We start from the raw sequence: 10,000 nt of genomic DNA on the forward strand, positions 1-10,000 counted from the left end.
TGTCAGGAGCGTGCGCGGTTGGTTCACGAAACTGCCTGTTCCGGGTTTCTAGAGCGTTGTCAGGCCCGGCCGGCCGGGTTAGCGGCTTGCCAGACCCAACTTGACGAAATTCAGTGCGGCGCGGGTAAACGGCGGGAGTAACTATGACTCTCTTAAGGTAAGGAGGGGGGCCCATGGGCCAGCAAGGAGTTTCTGATGAACATCAGCCGGGACATTTTGACGGCGGGGCAAGACGTAGTTGTTATTGAGGGTGAAGGGTTTGTCCTCAGCTGGTTGATTGTCGAATAGTCGGGGCTGCCGGGCCGGTTACCGATTTGCCCGGCCGGCTTGGTTAACCATTTGCCCGGGCCGGGTTGGTTAACGAATTGTCAGGTTTGGGCTTGGTTAACCATTTGCCCGGGCCGGGTTGGTTAGCGAATTCTCATGGTTGGGTTGGTTAACGAATTGTCGGGTTTGGGCTTGGTTAACGATTTGCCCGAGCAGGGTGGGTGAACACATTGTCAGGAGCGTGCGCAGTTGGTTCACGAAACTGCCTGTTCCGGGTTTCTAGAGCGTTGTCAGGCCCGGCCGGCCGGGTTAGCGGCTTGCCAGACCCAACTTGACGAAATTCAGTGCGGCGCGGGTAAACGGCGGGAGTAACTATGACTCTCTTAAGGTAAGGAGGGGGGCCCATGGGCCAGCAAGGAGTTTCTGATGAACCTCGGCCGGGACATTTTGACGGCGGGGCAAGAACTAGTTGTTATTGAGGGCGAAGGGTTTGTCCTCAGCGGGTTGATTGTCGAATTGTCGGGACTGCCGGGCCGGTTAGCGATTTGCCCGGCCGGCTTGGTTAACCATTTGCCCGAGCCGGGTTGGTTACCGAATTGTCTGGGTTGGGCTTGGTTAACCATTTGCCCGGGCCGGGTTGGTTAGCGAATTGCCATGGTTGGGTTGGTTATCGAATTGTCGGGTTTGGGCTTGGTTAACGATTTGCCCGAGCAGGGTGGGTGAACGCATTGTCAGGAGCGTGCGCGGTTGGTTCACGAAACTGCCTGTTCCGGGTTTCTAGAGCGTTGTCAGGCCCGGCCGGCCGGGTTAGCGGCTTGCCAGACCCAACTTGACGAAATTCAGTGCGGCGCGGGTAAACGGCGGGAGTAACTATGACTCTCTTAAGGTATATAAGGAGGGGGGCCCATGGGCCAGGAAGGAGTTTCTGATGAACATCGGCCGGGACATTTTGACGGCGGGGCAAGACGTCGTTGTTATTGAGGGTGAAGGGTTTGTCCTCAGCTGGTTGATTGTCGAATAGTCGGGGCTGCCGGGCCGGTTACCGATTTGCCCGGCCGGCTTGGTTAACCATTTGCCCGGGCCGGGTTGGTTAACGAATTGTCAGGGTTGGGCTTGGTTAACCATTTGCCCGGGCCGGGTTGGTTAGCGAATTGCCATGGTTGGGTTGGTTAACGAATTGTCGGGTTTGGGCTTGGTTAACGACTTGACCGTACAGGGTTGGTTAACGCCTTGTCAGGAGCGTGCGCGGTTGGTTCACGAAACTGCCTGTTCCGGGTTTCTAGAGCATTGTCAGGCCCGGCCGGCCGGGTTAGCGGCTTGCCAGACCCAACTTGACGAAATTCAGTGCGGCGCGGGTAAACGGCGGGAGTAACTATGACTCTCTTAAGGTAAGGAGGGGGGCCCATGGGCCAGCAAGGAGTTTCTGATGAACATCGGCCGGGACATTTTGACGGCGGGGCAAGAACTAGTTGTTATTGAGGGTGAAGGGTTTGTCCTCAGCTGGTTGATTGTCGAATAGTCGGGGCTGCCGGGCCGGTTACCGATTTGCCCGGCCGGCTTGGTTAACCATTTGCCCGAGCCGGGTTGGTTAATGAATTGCCATGGCCGGGTTGGTTAACGCAGTTTCAGGGTTGGGCTTGATTAACGATTTGCCCGAGCAGGGTTGGCTAACGCATTGTCAGGAGCGTGCGCGGTTGGTTCACGAAACTGCCTGTTCCGGGTTTCTAGAGCGTTGTCAGGCCCGGCCGGCCGGGTTAGCGGGTTGCCAGACCCAACTTGACGAAATTCAGTGCGGCGCGGGTAAACGGCGGGAGTAACTATGACTCTCTTAAGGTTAAGGAGGGGGGGCCCATGGGCCAGCAAGGAGTTTCTGATGAACATCGGCCGGGACATTTTGACGGCGGGGCAAGAACTAGTTGTTATTGAGGGCGAAGGGTTTGTCCTCAGCTGGTTGATTGTCGAATAGTCGGGGCTGCCGGGCCGGTTACCGATTTGCCCGGCCGGCTTGGTTAACCATTTGCCCGGGCCGGGTTGGTTAACGAATTGTCAGGTTTGGGCTTGGTTAACCATTTGCCCGGGCCGGGTTGGTTAGCGAATTGTCATGGTTGGGTTGGTTAACGCAGTTTCAGGGTTGGGCTTGATTAACGATTTGCCCGAGCAGGGTTGGCTAACGCATTGTCAGGAGCGTGCGCGGTTGGTTCACGAAACTGCCTGTTCCGGGTTTCTAGAGCGTTGTCAGGCCCGGCCGGCCGGGTTAGCGGGTTGCCAGACCCAACTTGACGAAATTCAGTGCGGCGCGGGTAAACGGCGGGAGTAACTATGACTCTCTTAAGGTAAGGAGGGGGGCCCATGGGCCAGGAAGGAGTTTCTGATGAACATCGGCCGGGACATTTTGACGGCGGGGCAAGAACTAGTTGTTATTGAGGGCGAAGGGTTTGTCCTCAGCTGGTTGATTGTCGAATTGTCGGGACTGCCGGGCCGGTTAACGATTTGCCCGGCCGGCTTGGTTAACCATTTGCCCGGGCCGGGTTGGTTAACGAATTGTCAGGGTTGGGCTTGGTTACCCATTTGCCCGGCCCCGGGTTGGTTAGCGAATTGCCATGGTTGGGTTGGTTATCGAATTGTCGGGTTTGGGCTTGGTTACCGATTTGCCCGAGCAGGGTTGGCTAACGCATTGTCAGGAGCGTGCGCGGTTGGTTCACGAAACTGCCTGTTCCGGGTTTCTAGAGCGTTGTCAGGCCCGGCCGGCCGGGTTAGCGGCTTGCCAGACCCAACTTGACGAAATTCAGTGCGGCGCGGGTAAACGGCGGGAGTAACTATGACTCTCTTAAGGTAAGGAGGGGGGGCCCATGGGCCAGCAAGGAGTTTCTGATGAACATCGGCCGGGACATTTTGACGGCGGGGCAAGAACTAGTTGTTATTGAGGGCGAAGGGTTTGTCCTCAGCTGGTTGATTGTCGAATTGTCGGGACTGCCGGGCCGGTTAACGATTTGCCCGGCCGGCTTGGTTAACCATTTGCCCGGGCCGGGTTGGTTAACGAATTGTCAGGGTTGGGCTTGGTTACCCATTTGCCCGGCCCCGGGTTGGTTAGCGAATTGCCATGGTTGGGTTGGTTATCGAATTGTCGGGTTTGGGCTTGGTTACCGATTTGCCCGAGCAGGGTTGGCTAACGCATTGTCAGGAGCGTGCGCGGTTGGTTCACGAAACTGCCTGTTCCGGGTTTCTAGAGCGTTGTCAGGCCCGGCCGGCCGGGTTAGCGGCTTGCCAGACCCAACTTGACGAAATTCAGTGCGGCGCGGGTAAACGGCGGGAGTAACTATGACTCTCTTAAGGTAAGGAGGGGGGCCCATGGGCCAGCAAGGAGTTTCTGATGAACATCGGCCGGGACATTTTGACGGCGGGGCAAGACGTAGTTGTTATTGAGGGTGAAGGGTTTGTCCTCAGCTGGTTGATTGTCGAATAGTCGGGGCTGCCGGGCCGGTTACCGATTTGCCCGGCCGGCTTGGTTAACCATTTGCCCGGGCCGGGTTGGTTAACGAATTGTCAGGTTTGGGCTTGGTTAACCATTTGCCCGGGCCGGGTTGGTTAGCGAATTGTCATGGTTGGGTTGGTTAACGAATTGTCGGGTTTGGGCTTGGTTAACGATTTGCCCGAGCAGGGTGGGTGAACACATTGTCAGGAGCGTGCGCAGTTGGTTCACGAAACTGCCTGTTCCGGGTTTCTAGAGCGTTGTCAGGCCCGGCCGGCCGGGTTAGCGGCTTGCCAGACCCAACTTGACGAAATTCAGTGCGGCGCGGGTAAACGGCGGGAGTAACTATGACTCTCTTAAGGTAAGGAGGGGGGCCCATGGGCCAGCAAGGAGTTTCTGATGAACCTCGGCCGGGACATTTTGACGGCGGGGCAAGAACTAGTTGTTATTGAGGGCGAAGGGTTTGTCCTCAGCGGGTTGATTGTCGAATTGTCGGGACTGCCGGGCCGGTTAGCGATTTGCCCGGCCGGCTTGGTTAACCATTTGCCCGAGCCGGGTTGGTTACCGAATTGTCTGGGTTGGGCTTGGTTAACCATTTGCCCGGGCCGGGTTGGTTAGCGAATTGCCATGGTTGGGTTGGTTATCGAATTGTCGGGTTTGGGCTTGGTTAACGATTTGCCCGAGCAGGGTGGGTGAACGCATTGTCAGGAGCGTGCGCGGTTGGTTCACGAAACTGCCTGTTCCGGGTTTCTAGAGCGTTGTCAGGCCCGGCCGGCCGGGTTAGCGGCTTGCCAGACCCAACTTGACGAAATTCAGTGCGGCGCGGGTAAACGGCGGGAGTAACTATGACTCTCTTAAGGTATATAAGGAGGGGGGCCCATGGGCCAGGAAGGAGTTTCTGATGAACATCGGCCGGGACATTTTGACGGCGGGGCAAGACGTCGTTGTTATTGAGGGTGAAGGGTTTGTCCTCAGCTGGTTGATTGTCGAATAGTCGGGGCTGCCGGGCCGGTTACCGATTTGCCCGGCCGGCTTGGTTAACCATTTGCCCGGGCCGGGTTGGTTAACGAATTGTCAGGGTTGGGCTTGGTTAACCATTTGCCCGGGCCGGGTTGGTTAGCGAATTGCCATGGTTGGGTTGGTTAACGAATTGTCGGGTTTGGGCTTGGTTAACGACTTGACCGTGCAGGGTTGGTTAACGCCTTGTCAGGAGCGTGCGCGGTTGGTTCACGAAACTGCCTGTTCCGGGTTTCTAGAGCATTGTCAGGCCCGGCCGGCCGGGTTAGCGGCTTGCCAGACCCAACTTGACGAAATTCAGTGCGGCGCGGGTAAACGGCGGGAGTAACTATGACTCTCTTAAGGTAAGGAGGGGGGCCCATGGGCCAGCAAGGAGTTTCTGATGAACATCGGCCGGGACATTTTGACGGCGGGGCAAGAACTAGTTGTTATTGAGGGTGAAGGGTTTGTCCTCAGCTGGTTGATTGTCGAATAGTCGGGGCTGCCGGGCCGGTTACCGATTTGCCCGGCCGGCTTGGTTAACCATTTGCCCGAGCCGGGTTGGTTAATGAATTGCCATGGCCGGGTTGGTTAACGCAGTTTCAGGGTTGGGCTTGATTAACGATTTGCCCGAGCAGGGTTGGCTAACGCATTGTCAGGAGCGTGCGCGGTTGGTTCACGAAACTGCCTGTTCCGGGTTTCTAGAGCGTTGTCAGGCCCGGCCGGCCGGGTTAGCGGGTTGCCAGACCCAACTTGACGAAATTCAGTGCGGCGCGGGTAAACGGCGGGAGTAACTATGACTCTCTTAAGGTTAAGGAGGGGGGCCCATGGGCCAGCAAGGAGTTTCTGGTGAACATCGGCCGGGACATTTTGACGGCGGGGCAAGACGTCGTTGTTATTGAGGGTGAAGGGTTTGTCCTCAGCTGGTTGATTGTCGAATTGTCGGGACTGCCGGGCCGGTTACCGATTTGCCCGGCCGGCTTGGTTAACCATTTGCCCGAGCCGGGTTGGTTACCGAATTGTCAGGGTTGGGCTTGGTTAACCATTTGCCCGAGCCGCGTTGGTTAATGAATTGCCATGGCCGGGTTGGTTATCGAATTGTCGGGTTTGGGCTTGGTTACCGATTTGCCCGAGCAGGGTTGGCTAACGCATTGTCAGGAGCGTGCGCGGTTGGTTCACGAAACTGCCTGTTCCGGGTTTCTAGAGCGTTGTCAGGCCCGGCCGGCCGGGTTAGCGGCTTGCCAGACCCAACTTGACGAAATTCAGTGCGGCGCGGGTAAACGGCGGGAGTAACTATGACTCTCTTAAGGTAAGGAGGGGGGCCCATGGGCCAGCAAGGAGTTTCTGATGAACATCGGCCGGGACATTTTGACGGCGGGGCAAGACGTAGTTGTTATTGAGGGTGAAGGGTTTGTCCTCAGCTGGTTGATTGTCGAATAGTCGGGGCTGCCGGGCCGGTTACCGATTTGCCCGGCCGGCTTGGTTAACCATTTGCCCGGGCCGGGTTGGTTAACGAATTGTCAGGTTTGGGCTTGGTTAACCATTTGCCCGGGCCGGGTTGGTTAGCGAATTGTCATGGTTGGGTTGGTTAACGCATTGTCAGGGTTGGGCTTGGTTAACGATTTGCCCGAGCAGGGTGGGTGAACGCATTGTCAGGAGCGTGCGCGGTTGGTTCACGAAACTGCCTGTTCCGGGTTTCTAGAGCGTTGTCAGGCCCGGCCGGCCGGGTTAGCGGGTTGCCAGACCCAACTTGACGAAATTCAGTGCGGCGCGGGTAAACGGCGGGAGTGTTGGTTAACGAATTGTCAGGGTTGGGCTTGGTTAAGCATTTGCCCGAGCCGGGTTGGTTAGCGAATTGCCATGGTTGGGTTGGTTAAGGAATTGTCGGGTTTGGGCTTGGTTAACGACTTGACCGTGCAGGGTTGGTTAACGAATTGTCGGGGTTGGGCTTGGTTAACGATTTGCCCGAGCAGGGTTGGTTAGCGAATTGTCAAGGGTTCGGCTTGGTTAACGACTTGACCGTGCAGGGTTGGTTAGCCCATTGTCAGGAGCGTGCGCGGTTGGTTCACGAAGCTGCCTGTTCCGGGTTTCGAGAGCGTTGTCAGGCCCGGCCGGCCGGGTTAGCGGCTTGCCAGACCCAACTTAACGAAATTCATTGCAGCGCGGGTAATCGGCGGGAGTCGCTTGGTTAACGTTATGGCCGGGCCAGGCTGGTTAATCAATTGTCCAGGCCCGGTTGGTTACCCAATTGGCCAGGCCGGGGTGGATAACGAATTGGCCAGTCTCGGTTGGTTAACCAATTGCCCGGGCCGGGCCGGGTTGGTTAACGAATTGTCCGGGTCAGACTGGTTAACGAATTGGCATGTCCGAGTAGGTTAACGAATTGCCAGAGCCAGCTTGGTTAACGAATTGTCCGGCTGGGTTGGTGCACTCATTGCCAGGACAGGGTTGTTTAATGAATTGTCCGTTCCCAGTTGGTTCACGAATTGGCAAGGCCAGGGTGGTTAAGGAATTGTCCGGGCCAGGTTGGTTAACGAATTGCCCGTCCTGGCTGGTTAACGAATTGTCAGGGTCAGGTTGGTTACCGAATTGCCATGGCCGTGTAGGTTAACGAATTGCCAGAGCCAGCTTGGTTAACGAATTGTCCGGCCGCGTTGGTTAACGAATTGTCCGTTCCCAGTTGGTTCACGAATTGGCAAGGACAGGGTGGTTAACGAATTGTCCGGCCGGGCTGGTGCACTCATTGCCAGGACAGGGTTGGTTACCGAATTGTCCGTTCCCAGTTGGTTCACGAATTGGAAAACCAGGGTGGTTAAAGTATTGTCCGGGCCTGGTTGGTTAACGAATTGCCCGTCCTGGTTGGTTAACGAATTGTCCGGGTCAGGTTAGTTAACGAATTGCCAGGGTCTGGTTGGTTACCGAATTGTCCGGCCGGGTTGGTGCACTCATTGCCAGGACAGGGTTGGTTGACGAATTGCCCGTCCTGGTTGGTTAACGAATTGCCAGGGTCTGGTTGGTTACCGAATTGTCCGGCCGGGTTGGTGCACTCATTGCCAGGACAGGGTTGGTTGACGAATTGCCCGTCCTGGTTGGTTAACGAATTGCCAGGGTCTGGTTGGTTACCGAATTGTCCGGCCGGGTTGGTGCACTCATTGCCAGGACAGGGTTGGTTAACGAATTGTCAGGGTCAGGTTGGTTAACGAATTGCCATGGCCGGGTAGGTTAACGAATTGCCAGAGCCAGCTTGGTTAACGAATTGTCCGGCCGGGTTGGTGCACTCATTGCCAGGACAAGGTTGGTTAACGAATTGCCCGGTTCCGAATGGTTAACGTATTGCCCGGTCCCGTTCGGTTCACGAATTGCCCGCCCGCTGATTGTTAACTTTTCGCACCGGCGGGGGATGGCTTGGGTAACGAGCCTCCAAGATCTGTCGGTTAACCATTTGCCCGGTGGCAATTCGTTAACCAAGTCCGCTCCGGAAGTCTGGATGGGGGTCGGATTTGCCGGCCGAGGCCGACCCGGAGTTCCAGAGGCTCGGCCGCCGGGGTCAGATTCGGCCGCCCCTTTGACACATGCAATTTCTGTACGGGGGCATTGGCGGGGTTCCTGCAGATATATAGGGAGGCCGTTTTCACGAGTTGTTGAAGTATTCGGTAGATGGCACCGGCCTCCCCAATTGGTTAACCCGGGCCACGCGGCAGCTTTTCCGCACGATTCCGAAGATTGCCGGTATGGATTTTCGGACAAATACCCAATTGCGGAAGTCTGTCAGCGGGACCTATTCGCAGGCCCATGCCGGCCGAGGGGCGGCATTTTCCGTTTGACTACCGGTGCTCCGGCCGCCGAATGGAAACCTTGCCCGAATGAATTTCTGACAAAGTCCCGAGGCGGGAGCCAGTAAGGGGACGTATTCGGCGGGCCGTGCCGGCCGAGCGGCGGCATTTTCGGAGGGACAACCGCAGGTCCCGCCGTCGATCCGAGACCTTGGCTGAAGAGTCGAAAGTAATCTAAGTCCCGACTCGGAAGTCAGAATGAAGGCGACTTCGGGGCCCTCCTGCCGACCGAGGCGGCCGATCGACGGCGGCACTACCGGAGGGCCGCCCGCCGAGCCAGCCGCGTGCCCTCGGCGCCACGCCGGTTAACCAATTGCCGTCGGAAGCCTGTGAAGGTCGGATCTGCCCCGTCGGGCGGGCCCGAGGTGCCCCGCGACCGGCATGAGCTCCGGGCGTCGTGCCGCCGGTTTGACACATGTCATTGTTGCACGGTCTGTCGCGGCTCTGGTTAACGAGTTAGGCCCGGAAGTCACTATGGGGGTCGGATTTGCCCCGCCTGGCGGGGCCAGAGTGCGACCTTCCCGGCAGGACTTCCGGGAGGCATCCCGCCGACTTGACACATGCAATTTCTGTACGGGGGGATTGGCGGGGTTCCCGGAGATTTACGGGAACACGTTTTCCAGACACACTTAGCAGGGTGACTAGTGGTACGGTTGACACAGTGCAGAGTTCTAAGTGAGCCTTACTCAATTGTGACTCAGTAAGCGGGAGGCCGGGCGAGCTCCGACTTACAATGATAAAAGCTTTTTTTCGCTATTTCCGAAAAAAATGACAAAGTCCAAGAACGCAGCGGGGGCTGCGGACAGACAGAGTCTGAGCGCGGACCGCGGGCGGCGGCCGGCAGACCGACGGTGGCAAAAGCTTTATATCGATCCGAAAAGCAAAGAGGCATTGTGTGTACCAAGACGGAGAAGGGACAAGCCTGCCGCTGGTGCCCTCGCGAGTGTCGTCTGCGTTAGACCTCTGTTCCCCGATCGATCCGGCTTGGTCGGTCCTACCTTTGGGAGAGGCCGAGTGGAAGCGACGGTCTCGACACGTGCGCCGAACTTCCGTGCTCGGCTCGTTACCATCTCCGGAGGTGGGCAGGTGGGTCTGCCGCGGGGCGGCCCGATTGCCGACCGAGGGCTTCATGCTTTGGGCGGAATTGACGTTGGGCATTCGCACGTTTGCACCACGATCGATTGACGGAGTCTCCCGCCGGCGGACGGGACTGCTGTGCGCATAGATGACGGGGGCCGGTCGAACGACCGTCGACCATCCCGAGAAGGCAGCTACACCCACGCGCATATACCTAGGCGGTGAAGGTGCGGACCTCACCGGCGCGATCGACGGGGTGGGATGGCGAGGCGTTCACCGGCGCGGCGTTAGGCCCTGGGCCGACGGAGGCGAGCGGCGACCGTCGACCGTCCTGAGAGCCAGCTCGGCGGAAGGGTGC

This window comes from Mobula birostris, chromosome 12, assembly GCF_030028105.1.
Source record: "Mobula birostris isolate sMobBir1 chromosome 12, sMobBir1.hap1, whole genome shotgun sequence".
In the NCBI taxonomy this organism is placed as follows: Eukaryota; Metazoa; Chordata; class Chondrichthyes; order Myliobatiformes; family Myliobatidae; genus Mobula; species Mobula birostris.